This window comes from Thermobia domestica, chromosome 8, assembly GCF_964235325.1.
Source record: "Thermobia domestica chromosome 8, izTheDome1.hap1.1, whole genome shotgun sequence".
NCBI classification, from domain to species: Eukaryota; Metazoa; Arthropoda; class Insecta; order Zygentoma; family Lepismatidae; genus Thermobia; species Thermobia domestica.
This window is the reverse complement of record NC_137461.1, coordinates 88,392,322-88,405,894: the sequence shown is the minus strand read 5'-3', so window position 1 is coordinate 88,405,894 and position 13,573 is coordinate 88,392,322. Positions and strand designations below refer to the sequence as shown.

The 13,573-nt window shown below is 35.8% G+C and overlaps 1 pseudogene across 1 annotated transcript in view; it reads left to right on the top strand.

The window, feature by feature from the left end:
• The first annotated feature begins 3,794 nt into the window (after nt 1-3,794).
• Nucleotides 3,795-13,573, top strand: part of LOC145691781 (glucose dehydrogenase [FAD, quinone] pseudogene) — a 32,411-nt pseudogene continuing 22,632 nt past the window's right edge. The window contains exon 1 of the transcript XR_014132543.1: nt 3,795-4,370. The product of XR_014132543.1 is annotated as a glucose dehydrogenase [FAD, quinone] pseudogene (transcript). The remainder of the gene's footprint in view (nt 4,371-13,573) is intronic.

Sequence of the window (13,573 nt, the reverse complement as noted above, 5' to 3'; positions counted from 1 at the left end):
AGTAAAGTTCGGGTAGGAAAATTTTTGTCTACGAGCTTTCACGTCGAAAATGGCCTGAAACAAGGAGATGCGTTGTCACCATTATTATTTAACTTCGTTTTGGAATACGCTATAAGGAAAATCAAAGATAGCAACCAGGGCTTACAGTTGAACGGTATTCACCAGGTTATGGCATAATGCTGATGATGTAAATTTAATAGGAGATGATAGGAGAACAATAGAAAGAAATGCAGAGATCTTATTAAACGCTTGCAGGGACATGGGTTTAGAAGTAAATGCAGAGAAAACTAAATACATGGAAGTGCGTCGGGACCGGAACACAGCAAATTATGGATGCGTTAAAATACTAAATAATACTTTTGATAAAGTGGATACTTTCAAATACCTAGGATCAATATTAACAGAGGAAAATCATATTCACGGAGAAATTAAATGTCGACTAAAAGCAGGGAATTCGTGTTACTATTCGGTACAAAATCTCTTGTCGTCGCGAATTCTGTCTAGGAATTTGAAACTTAAAATATACAAAACGATAATCATGCCTGTTGTTCTGTATGGTTGCGAAACATGGTCACTTACTCTGAGGGAAGAACATAGACTGAAAGTATTTGAGAACAAGATCCTGAGACGAATATTCGGACCCATCCAAGAGGAACGGGAATGGGGAATGGCGGAAACTTCATAACGAGGAACTACATAATTTATATGGTTTACCCAACATTGTTAGGGTCGTCAAGTCTAGGAGGCTTAGATGGGCGGGTCATGTAGCTAGAATGGAAGAAAGTAGAGACGCTTTCAAAGTCTTGACTGGAAGACCAATCGGAAAACGACCATTAGGAAGACCTAGGCGCAGATGGGAAGACAATATTAAGATGGATCTCGCAGAGATTGGAATACAGAGTAGAAACTGGATGCAGTTAGCTAAGGATAGAAGTCAGTGGAGAGCTTTTGTGAACGCGGCATTGAACCTCCGGGTTCCATAGGCCATAGAGTTAGTTTATATTAGCTACATGAAGAAACAGTCTATAGACCTTCGTCACCTACTTCATATACAACAAGAAAAATAGTTCCAAATTTAAAGCTACTTTAACATTCGAAAAACATAAATGGTCTGCTCGCTATCTGTTTTGTTCCCTATGCAATTATTCCATAGTACGCAAATTACTCTTGGTTAAAATGATTGCACTGGAAAGAAGGAAGAAGTGTCTAGGAAATTCAGGAGGGCTATAGAGGCCATGTCCCTTGGTACATCCAGTCCTTGGAATGAGCAATTTCTCCTAACCCATACACGGAAGACTCTCAAATATCTCCATTATCTCATGCCAATCATTCTGAACATCTCTTAAAACTGTGATAATCAGTTGACATAGTCAAAAGATCTGTGGAACTATAGGTTAGTAATAGGACAACGTGCCAGTCATAACTTCGAGTGTTACTGAATACATAATTATGGATCATCTCTATTTAAAGTTTCATCATCATAGTTTTTTTTTTTTTTTTTTTTTTTTTAAATATATCCTTTTGTTCACAGAACATCATAAAGATGGAGGGGGCATAAATGTAAGTAAATCACGAAAAGCAATATTTCAATTCATGTTACTGTTTGACTTTCTGCCTTCATGTAATACCAAAGTTATGCTGGGGATCTACTATCAACGTGGGCTCTAAACTACGACCGGAGCTTGAATCAGGTGCAGTTGGCGGGAGCGCCGTCGAATGGAGTTGAGATGTATCAGGTGAGCCATCATACACGATTAGCCCTCATAGTATGGCTCGTTTCCAACCACAGTATCTCGCTTCTCAAGAGTTATAGATTACAGGGTCTTACCATCTGTCCCGTTTATTTATTTTTTGAGAAAAGATGCACCAAATACGGAAAGCAACAATTCGAAAAACTAGATAGAAAGCACGAAATTAGAATATTGAAATTTCAACATATAAATTCTAGCGTATGAACGATAAATTATGGAAGATACAATACTTATTATACGTAGTTATTTTGTACTATATATTTGTTCCGTTCTAATCGGACTGTGTAGCAACTGTTCTTCAATTGTTTCCACCAGTACATGTAAATATATGATATCTTGCACTAGTGGAAAACGTACTTAAGAACAATCGCTACACAGTCCGATTAGAACGGAAATCACATCATACACTCAATGTGTGTGTCCAGAGGGCATACATATTTTTAGTATTGGATAACAGCCTACGTCTACTGTGCCAGGATGACGAAAAGGTACACCTATTATGGAATTACGTGACGACTGTGACTGTATAAGTATAGTGGAGTTGTTAGAGGCAGAGGCTCATCCCTCAGAATTACCACTTACGTGAGTCATGACGTGTCAGTGCCCCATCGGTGTTGTATATGATGAGAGGCAGAGGACGGTATCCAGAAAACAGACATGAGCCCCGCGACGCACAGGAGACCATCTGGATATTAGAGTCATTTGGGCTGCACTAACTGACAGGACGACTATGGCATCCCATGTGAGCGCACAAGTACTACACAATCGCCAGTTGGGGAGAGAGAGGTCTGCGTTCCCACGCTACTCTCGGACAATTACCTCTGACACCTGGTCATCACCGAGAAAGTCTTCGACGGTGTTGAGAAAGACTCCAGAGGCGAGGTGGAGTATGGTAATATTCAATGATAAGGCCGGCCGCACATCGACCAAAGGCCAGCCAAGTTGAGGCAGAGGAAGGCAGAAGAGGATACAACGATAGAAGCCTGAGTGTACTGACTCTGAGTTTCAGTCACAAGTGAGAGAGGCCTTTGTCTGGCACATGCTCGAGGAAATATACAATACAAGGTTTTGTTGCATTCTCACACTGCATCTTGACTCGGCTGTCCTGTCCTACGTCAATATATGGCGGGCCTAAGAGTTGTTTCTCTCTCAGAAACAGTAACAGACGTGCATGTGTCCGTAGAGGTAAAGGTGAGCGGAAAATCCAGGGTATGTTTACATTTGCCATACAGGATCCACATCTGGCATTCTTGCATGTGGGGTAATATAATAGCGATTCGCTCATCTCTGGTTCTCATCCAGGTGAGTACGACTAACGAGATGTGCATTAGTTACATTCTTAATTCCATCCTCCAATATTATCTAGCCACTTTCGAGAACTTCATTTTGAGCAGGATGACTCGTGTCTCAATAACACCAAGGCAAATCAGTGAACATCTCCTATATCCAAACCCACTATGTCTCCGAATTTGAGCTTGTGGGACGCGGTGGAACAGCGATTGACAGACAGCTTTGCTCCGGCAATGGCTATCACTCGAGCGGATGCTGTCATACTCCATACAAACATTCAGCATCCACGCAACCTCTTGGCGTCATTGCCGTGATATTAAGTAATGAATTTTTCGTGTACTCTGTATAACATGTTCAGGATGTTCCACGGGTGCCATGCTTGAATTACTAACACTTACTATCACCTTCTTGTGTACAACTTTTGACCAGGTCCGTAAATTTCTAATGGACATTCTTAAATGTTGGTTGGCTATTAGTTGGAGTTCTAACGTCCCTTTTACACCGAACATGTCCACCATTACAGGAAAGAAGATTTAAAAGTTGTGAAAAGATTTAAAATAGTGGAAATAACAATTTATTTTTATATCTATTACAACTTTATGGTCTTTGGCACTACTCTAGGCAGAGGGCTATGGTGGGTCAAATGGAACACGTTCAACTGGATAATGTCACGATTGGGTTTCAATAACTCTATTTCTATTTTTCAAAAAAGGAATACACTACTTCTTAATTCAAGTAGATTCCAACTTGAGTTACGATGTCTATCAAAACTAAAAATCCAATGTTACGACTGACAATCGAACCCAGAACCATATGCATTAATAGATCGAATGTTATCTTCGATTATAGGAGACACTACGTCTTGTCTAAATACTTACAACATTTAATTATTTTTACAACCAGCAGCTTAAGTGAGTCTCCATAATCAATATAACGCTGTCGTAATAAGTACAGTATTTCAAGTTTACGTTTTTTTTATTTTTATTTATTTATTTTTTTTCAACAAACGGAATGTCATACAATCTTAATAAGAAACAAGTCTATTTAGAGAAAAAGAACGACAAAAAAATATCAATATGTAGGTCTCGATTTCAAGATTACTGCCTGCTGGCTATTTACTCTTTTTTGTTTTTTTCTTGTTTCGCTATATGCGATGTTCTATACCCCTTCGTTTTACACCTCTTTCCCAAAGGCTCCTAGGTTGAACCTGTTTGATGGATGGAGAGGAGAAACCAAGTCCTTTCTCTGTTACTGACCTAGAATTCTACTCATTCTCCTAACAGTCAACGAAAGCGACAACAACCGACACACATTCAACCTGCATCATGGGTAAGTAATGCAACTAGACATATTATTATAATTACTTTTTTTTTCTGTAATTGTCTTGTTAAGACAACAGCGACGTCAGACATTAAGAATAATATTTGCATGTGGTATAAATACAAGCTCATATGCACAATTTATCTTTACGTCTACAAGAATAAGATAGACCCTTAATATCAGAAATCAGGTTATTGTTCTCTTGAAAATCTAAAATTCGAATTGGTATTAATTTTCTAATTCATTATAGAAATTTACTAGTCTCCCACTGGTAGGAAAGATCCGGATTAGATTCACGATGGGGGTAGCATTCAGTTAGTGTTTCTCAGCAAATAAAAAATAGTTTAAAGTAAAATCGGAATCATCATTGTACATTCAAATTTCAAGGCTCGCCCACCGGGAATCTAACCCAAGATTCCGTACTCTAAAGACAACAGAACAACCACTAGACCAAGCAGTAGCATGCAGCTCAGATCGCATTAAACCGTAGACCATACATCACATAGTCTCAATGTTGAAACGGGGCGTTGAACTCGTAAGTCATCAGTAGGGGTGGACTGGTCCGCCGGGCAACCGGGCAAATACTCAGCGCGTTCTCCCTTTTGGTGCCCAAGAAAAATCTATTTAATACCAAAAATAAAATTTAGCTTAAATATTTACATTGTTGCCTAGGATAATACACAAAATAATTCACCTATCTTGTGAATCTTCGTTCTTTTCAAAGTGCGGGTAAGGTTGGTTAATAATATGGCGCCCGTCCAATATCTGTACTACCGTCATTTTCATAGAGCTAGTCCATCTGTAGCTATTAGTAACGAATTCAAACATTTATAAACCACTGTACTATTATAATTTACTAATTATTGAATAAGTCATCGTGTAGTATACGATGATAAATACATTTTTATATAGAAAAAATATTTATTAGCAATGAACACAGTCTTCTGTAAACCGATAAATCAAATATACATTATTTTGTAATATGTGCCGTTGGTACAAATGATTCCGAGTTCCATTTCCGGCGGGAAAGCATTAAAATTTAAACGCAATATTATGGTTCGGATTACAGCTTGAACTGCAGGTCTACGTCTCATATAACCTCGGTGCTGTGAGAGACGTTAAATTTTAACAAACGTTATTTCTTAGGTTACACTATAAATTTGCAATATCGTATTAGAATCTGTTACAGGTTAAAAAGCTTGAAAGTAGTTATTATAGTGCATGTTTCCATATCGCAAAAAATGAAGTGCGTTGATGCAAACTGTTACAGAATATGGCCCCAAGTGGCTGGTTTTCCTTCAACTGTTGTTCTTTAACACGCACTAAAATTTGTGAAAAAAAATGCCAAAATAAAAAGATAGTATTTAAAAGTAGTTGATATCTTACGGTGTAAGTTTCCTTACATAAGTACCGATAAGTCCCTTTGTTAACCGCCTTTCGTATGTCACTAAGTGAAATTCTAGAAAATAGCGCTGACAAATTGTGACATTACGTATGCTTTCACTTTTGGAATATCTTGAAACGTGCAGAAGTTGGTTTGAAGTAAGGCTACCACCTAACCGGTATTCTACCGGCAAACTTATATTTTTATCAGGCTAAACTATACATTTCAAGGCTTAAAATATCATTGTTTCCAACCTTTTTTCGAGAATTATGAGCAGATGCCGGTAGGCTAATTTTATTTTACAGAATTGACAACCCTAGTTTCAAGGCGGAAGTGATGATTGATCACTCTCAGGGTTTATCTGATTTTTCAACAATAAAGCTTTCCTCTTTGTTATACGGTTAGCGTACACGCCTTTGGCACGGGATACCCGGATTCGATTCCTGAAGGGAGTTCACATGCTTAGTATCCTAAGTTAAACTGTAGGTCCACCTCTTGTATATTCTCGCTCCTGCAAGGAACGCTAAACTTTGATCCACAAAATTAACTTAAAATTTTTATATGTTGTAGACTGTTACATAACCAACTAGCAACGTTGCTTGGAGTTTGACGTTCTACTTCAGTGTCAAATATATGTACAGCGTACACTTATAATTTAACGCGGGATCGAACACATGCACTCCTAAAGCAATAATAAAACTTGAGCAATTACTTTGCGCACTGGTAACAGGTCCATATTATCATTCAATGTTAGAACCTAATACTAAACGAAATTGACAATATTACCTCAAATACTAAGCATAAAGATTTGGAAAATCAAACTTATTTCATATATATATAACTAACTCTACGACTCATGGAACCCGAAGGTTCAATGCTGCATTCACCAAACCTCTCCATCGACTTCTGTACCTATCCAGCTGGATCCAGTATCTACTTTGTATTTCTATTTCTGCGAGATCCATCTTAATATTGTCCTCTCATCTGCGCCTACGTCTTCCTAATTGTCTTTTTCCTATTAGGTTTCTAGTCAAAATTTTGAAAGCGTCCCTACTTTATCCCATTCTGGCTACATAACTTTGTAGACTTGATGGCTTTGACAATGTTTGCTAAAGGCTATACATACAAGAAACATATTTTAGTATCCACCTTTATAGAAAACTCGTAAAACATTTTTCATTCTATCAACCAATGATATTTCCAGGTCCATGATTACGTCCTTTAGGCTAAGGGAAACAAATTGTTAAGGCAAGTTAATGACGACGGAATAATAAATGGTGGAATAACAATGTGAGAGGAACCGGCCCGTATCCAAGGGGAGACTAGGGGGCCGGCCCCCCTAAATTTTTACCGGCTCCCCTAAAATTTTCATGGTGGGCTTGCAAATAAACTATAATATAGTGATGAACTATAATATGGTTGGATCGACCCCCTAACGTCTACCGGCGCCCCCTACATTTTTAGGCTGGCTACCGGCCTGGGGAGGAAACGGGAATACACCGAGAAAAGCCACAGATACGATGTTGTTCACCATCAACTTACGTTGGCAGTGATCGAATCAATGACCCCCACACCAGAAATAAATGCTCCACCACTGAGCCACCGTGTAACGTTTCACTTTTGATTACGTGCAAAGATGTATGCTAGTCTAAGGGTCTTAGATTTACGGAGTCCTGGGTTTGATTCCAGATGGAAAGTATCCATTACGATTGTTCAGATTTCACAGTAAATTGTAGGTCCATGTCTGATATAGCCTCAGTGCTAAACTTCAACAAACAACAATAAACGAGGCGAAGATAACGAGCCAGAAGAAAACTCTTTTATAGTTCACAAAACAGCATTTCCTTCTTATGCACACTAAGCTTGGTATAATCGTTTACAAGTCCATAGACAAGTCACACTCCTCAACTTCCTGACTACCAGTACTGCATTTCACGTTTCTACCTAATTTTCAGGAAATGCGGTTAAAGAGCTACGTGAAAAATACTATATATCTAAAAAAAAAAAAAGATGACATTGTCTAATTTATTTGTTGAAGTTTAGCCTTCTGGTAAGTACCAAGGCAATACGAGAGTTGGGCATACAGTTTAACATGAAATCCAAATCACCTTAATGCGTTTAATGCTCTCCAATTGGAATCGGACCAGGGACCACAAGCACCAAAGGCACGCTCCTTAACCAGTAGGAAAGGCTGCATTGATTAATTTTCACAATATCGTGTATACGTGTATGTTTCTCCACTGAAAGAACATAACACCAAAGTAACTGGTTACAGGGAATTTTAAGATTACGCAAAAAAAAAAAAAAAAAAAAGTATTCTAGGAAAAGCAGTTATTTGTCCTGCCTAAACATAGCAAGATACAGGATAGCATTCATAAACTGGAGCTGCTCCAGATCAGGGTTTCTCAACCTGGGGGTCGCGAAGATAAGCGGAAGAAATAAATATAATTAGAATCTAATACCGAAAAACATTTTTGAATATTATTTTGAATTTTCCTGTGTGATAGGCAAATTTTTATACATATTGTTAAGAACAACAAGAAATAAGCCTACTAAACATTTTCGACAGATGCAGAGTTGTTTAAAAATCAATTTAAATGAAAACCTGCATATTGAAATACAATTAAAATTGAAAGCTAGTGAGATACCTGAGCATGGTGTGATTTCACTATCAATCTTCGTGACGCACATTATCAAGTCATTTAAAATACTCAACAACCTTTTTAACAACTTTCCGAAGTTTTATTAACCAAAATTAGAAATCGCTTTATCTTTTTATCGTATAACCTAAATTTAAGTGAGTTATGAAGTTTTAAAATTTTCAAATGGCCTCCATTTTGAAACAGTATGACGGATCGCATTTGATATTTGTAATATGGTTGAACTGACCAAATTTGGTTTTAATCCATTCGCTTTTAGGAAAGTTACTGTATCCACTATATACGAAAAATGGACTCTACTATTATAGAAATAGAGGGATATCGTGAGATCTCCGCAATAGGTATATTAAAAATCCCACACAAGCTTATTACAAACCCGGAATTATAAGGGGGTCGCTGGCAAGAGGATGTGATAAAATGGGGTCGTGATAGAAATTAGGTTGACAACCATTGCTCTAGATAAAACGTGACGTGTTCGATCTCCTTTTAAAACACATAAGAAATCGCATACTATTAATCTTCATAAAATTTTCTTTCATAAATTCCAGACAACTGTTAACGTAACTTTTAGACGTTGTTTTCACTTTCCAGTCTAAATTGTGTAATAGACTTAAAGTAAAATATTTCTCCCCACCTTTCTAAAATACCAATGTGTAAAACATTTAATTTACTCGTTAATTTGGTATTTTTTTTAAAACATTATATACGATCTACACCGTGGCATGCAATTCAAACTAACGTATGTACACTCATGTCCAAAATGACAGTCGCATATCTATAACTGTCTCCTTGTAACAATATAATTTGATAATGATTTTGCATGGTACTTTTAATACTGATACTATGTGTATAATCGGGAAATGTATATTTGTGGTAAATTTCATAGAAAAAGAATTATAAATATGAAAATTAGAATGAGTAAAATAAAATGTTGCTAAATGGACAATAAAGTTCTATTTTCGTTTTATTGTTCTTATTTACTGCTCTTTTGGCATGAAATTTTCCACATACATGTCTTTGCCGATTATACACATACTAACGTTATAACAAGAAATACCGGGAGAATTCGGTATCAAATTACATTCCTACAACAACATATTTATAGACATGTGGCAATGATTTTGGATATGAGTGTACATGTGTGTTCTGTCTGAGTAGTCATAATACTGAAAACAAATACTGACATACGGAAACAACTGAAAATAAGATCATGATATGCTTCAATACAGTTTTCATCAAACGCATAGAATCCACAATGAAGGTAACCGATTATAGGTTGCTACTGAATTTTCCTACTCAACTGCTACATAATACTATATCATTATATGTATATCTTAGAATACTATTTATCACACATATAAACTGACGCTTACACTGGCTATTCTAGACGCACTAAGTTATACACAATTTTCAATTACTGTTAATGAATCATAGTTCCAGTTTCAATCAAAACATAACCAATTAATCACCAACAATCTGAGTTTATTTGCGTATCCTCTCCTTTCAGCCAATATCGTTTCTGTGGGGATGCATTCCAAAATTGACAATTGACATTTGACTGTTTGTAAGTCAAAGTTAACATTTTATTTACGAACAATATCCTTCCATCGAGAACCGAACTGCATATCACGATTGTTTCAAACCTATCTATCACTTGCACGTGGCTCAGTGGTAGAGCGTTCACCTCTGGTGCTTGGGGTCCCGGATTCGATCCCAGCACTCGCCAAGTGAACTTTGTGGTGGACAAACACTGTGTGCGTGGGTTTCCTTGGGGTTCTCCCGTTTCCTCCCACTTTCTTCATTCCAGAATTTCATTCATTACTCATCATCACCGTCTTCTTTAGCCTAACCGGCATAGCCGTGAGACGTAAATCTCAAAGATTTCATTTCAATTTTTGTCAAAAAAAAAATCACGTGTCGGTATATATTTTTGTTAACTTCATCATCAGGAATATTTCACTTAAGACAAATATATGGGATCACATACCTTGAAATGTCTTTGTAACTTTAAACTAATTGATAAAAATAGATTATATTTTGTAACATGTAAATATCAATAGGTGGACTTTGACATATCCTGCAATACCAGGAGATTAACAGTGTTGCCAATCCAACATAAAGAAGCATTTTTTTAAAATAACACTAGATCGTCTGGTTATTACACATTTCAAACCTACATGTTCAACAAAAACTTTCGATACCACATTTATTATTCAGTGTTACAAACTAAGGACGTTACAGTATCATAAACATCCTAAATATATATTACAGTAATAACGCAAGTGAAATGAATATGTCAATGTACACCAGGAGTACCTAGCGTCGAATACTAGGACATATCTCTAACAAGTAGAAGCAAGACTACAAGAGATTGAAAATTTAACTTTCTTTAAAATGTTTTACTTCAAAAAACTGCTTTGATAAGTGTCACATCAAATCACGCAGGCTGTTTACAATAAATGTGAAGTTTATAAGGAGGTTTACAGTAATTTGGTATCTCAACCTGCTCAGGAGACATGAACATTGTTAAAGTCTGTAACGCAGCTTAAAATTTTGTACTTGAGAGAACCTGTAATTACAACTACCAAAAACTATTGGTATGATGTTACAGAAGCACACGAAAATACAGTACATTTTTCAAAAAACAATTTCCCTTAACTCGTCATTTTAAACAATATAGAAATCTGTACTCGTATTTTTCATTTCTTCGGAATGGGTTGAGATATCGAATTGCCGTAAATGGCATTAATGTCTTTACTTTTATTGAAAATTATCTAAGCATCTATTGAATATTATGACACTTACTAAGCATTTTTTTTGAAGTAAAACCTTTTAAAAAGTCAAATTTTCAATTTCTGGACTATAAGAGTAATTGTTAGAAACACTCGATACTAAGGAAGTTTTGAATGACATTCGTACGCCGGTCTAAATTGTGTTATTACTGTTGCAGCGGATTCCAAAGTTTGATGTTTACGGATGTTTGTGGTACTGTAGTATCCTCAGTTTGGAACACTAAGTAATCAATGTGATATTTTAAGTTTCCGTTCAACACGTAGATTTGAAATGTGTAATGACCTGACGTACTGTCATTATTAAAAAATGTTTCATTGGCAACACTGTTAACTTGTGGTATGACAGAGTGTCAAACTATGTTTTCCTGTCAATATTTTCTCTTGGGATTGATTTTGGAATGTATTGGTAAATCTAAATAAGATTTTCAATAAAACACATAGGTTTCATTTTCTTACGTCCCGCTTCTCAACCTCATCTACAGTTCTTGCTATACATATACATGGATCATTTATTTACACGTATATGCATACATAATTTCGTAATGTTAAACTAAGATGTAGAAAGTTATTTTCCGCTGCAGCAACTGCCTAGCTGAAATGCCTGCTCTTCGCACGGGAAAAGTGTGTTTATGAAAAATATTTTAGTCTGCAAATAATTTAATCCCCATACCCCCCACTTAGATAATTTATAATTTACACGCTTTACCAAACATTGTTAGGATCATCAAGTCTAGGAGGCTCAGGTGGGCAGGTCATGTAGTGAGGATGAAAGAGAGTAGGAACACTTTCAAAGTCTTAACTGGAAGACATCGGAAAACGAACATTAGGAAGACGTAGGCGCAGATGGGAAGACATTATTAAGAGAGATCTCGCAGAAATAGGAATATAAAGTAGAAATTGGATCCAGTTGACTAAGGATAGTAGTCAGTGGAGAGCTTTTGTGAACCCGGCACTGAACCTCTGAGTTCCATAGGCCATAGAGTGAGTGAGTGAGTGAATGATCCCCCACTTAGATGGAATACAAGACCAGGGTTCGATTCCCGGCGGGAGCTCATGTAGTTAGGATTCCACAATAATCAGTAGATCCCGTCTCATATAACCTCGCTGCTGAAAAGGACGTTAAAATCAAAATCAACTCAGCTCAACTTAAGATGGAATACGCATTTTAAAGTGACAAATTAATGTTTATATAATGTCTTAAGAAAACAAGACGGAACACTCGTTTACTTATTTTTAATGAGGATTTTTATATGCTGAACTTCATATATCTAACCTGTGTGGAGCTCGTGATATATTCTATTGTTGTCATAAATTTTGAACCCCGTTAGAATAGGTATTTTAATCCAAGTAACATAATAAAAATCAGTTCGAGGTAGGCACTAATTAGTCTATATACAAAAACTTATTTCAAGCAGTTCAGTCGTTTTCCCTTGATGCAATCACAAAGACCAATTCCATTTTTTTTTTCTATACGTAAACCGTGGTGAATACTGTTGCTATAAAAGTAATTTCAATAGATTAAAAAAAAACTGAAACCAGTTATTTAAAAACATGACCAGTTATTTAAAATTAAGTGAAATTCAACTCATGAAATTATAATGTTACATTATCATTTGATTTATTGTAACTATTTTTTAAAAATCAATTTCTACATCCCAAAAGAAATAAACTTACATAACAGAAATAATTGCACATCAAATCTTGAGTGAAAATTATTATACTACCGGGTTTATGACCTACGACATTTCAAATTAGTGTATATCGTACTGTATGTTGACTGATTATTGACTATAGTCATGTAATTCTAAGTTTGGTTTTGTTTCTCTATGGAAGAATGCATTCGTTGTAACACAGAAAGAAAATATGTAACACATAATTAAGTCAACTAACGACTGATAATATATATATATATATATATATATATATATATATATATATATATATATATATATATATATATATATATATATATAAATCAGAATCTGAAGGCAGGTAGGCCTAAATCTTAACGAATAGTTTATATATACTCATATTTAAAATACAAATATATATATATATATATATATATATATATATATATATAGAATTATGCTCAAATTGTACATTTGTCAATGATACATTACATTATTGTGCATAAAGTAAGTAATTTATTCCCTAAAACAGTCTTATATGCAGTGTTGAATTCAGACATTTTCACCCGGGGGGAATGTCAACTCCTCGGGGGGGAGGGTTGTTTTTCTGTATTTTTGCAAGAAAGCAGCATATTTAACAATTCCATTCACATACACATCTTACCTAATATTGAGACTAATTGCTGATAAATATTCAATGTGAAATTATAATTTAAAAAAACAATCGTTTGATTTCATCTAAAGC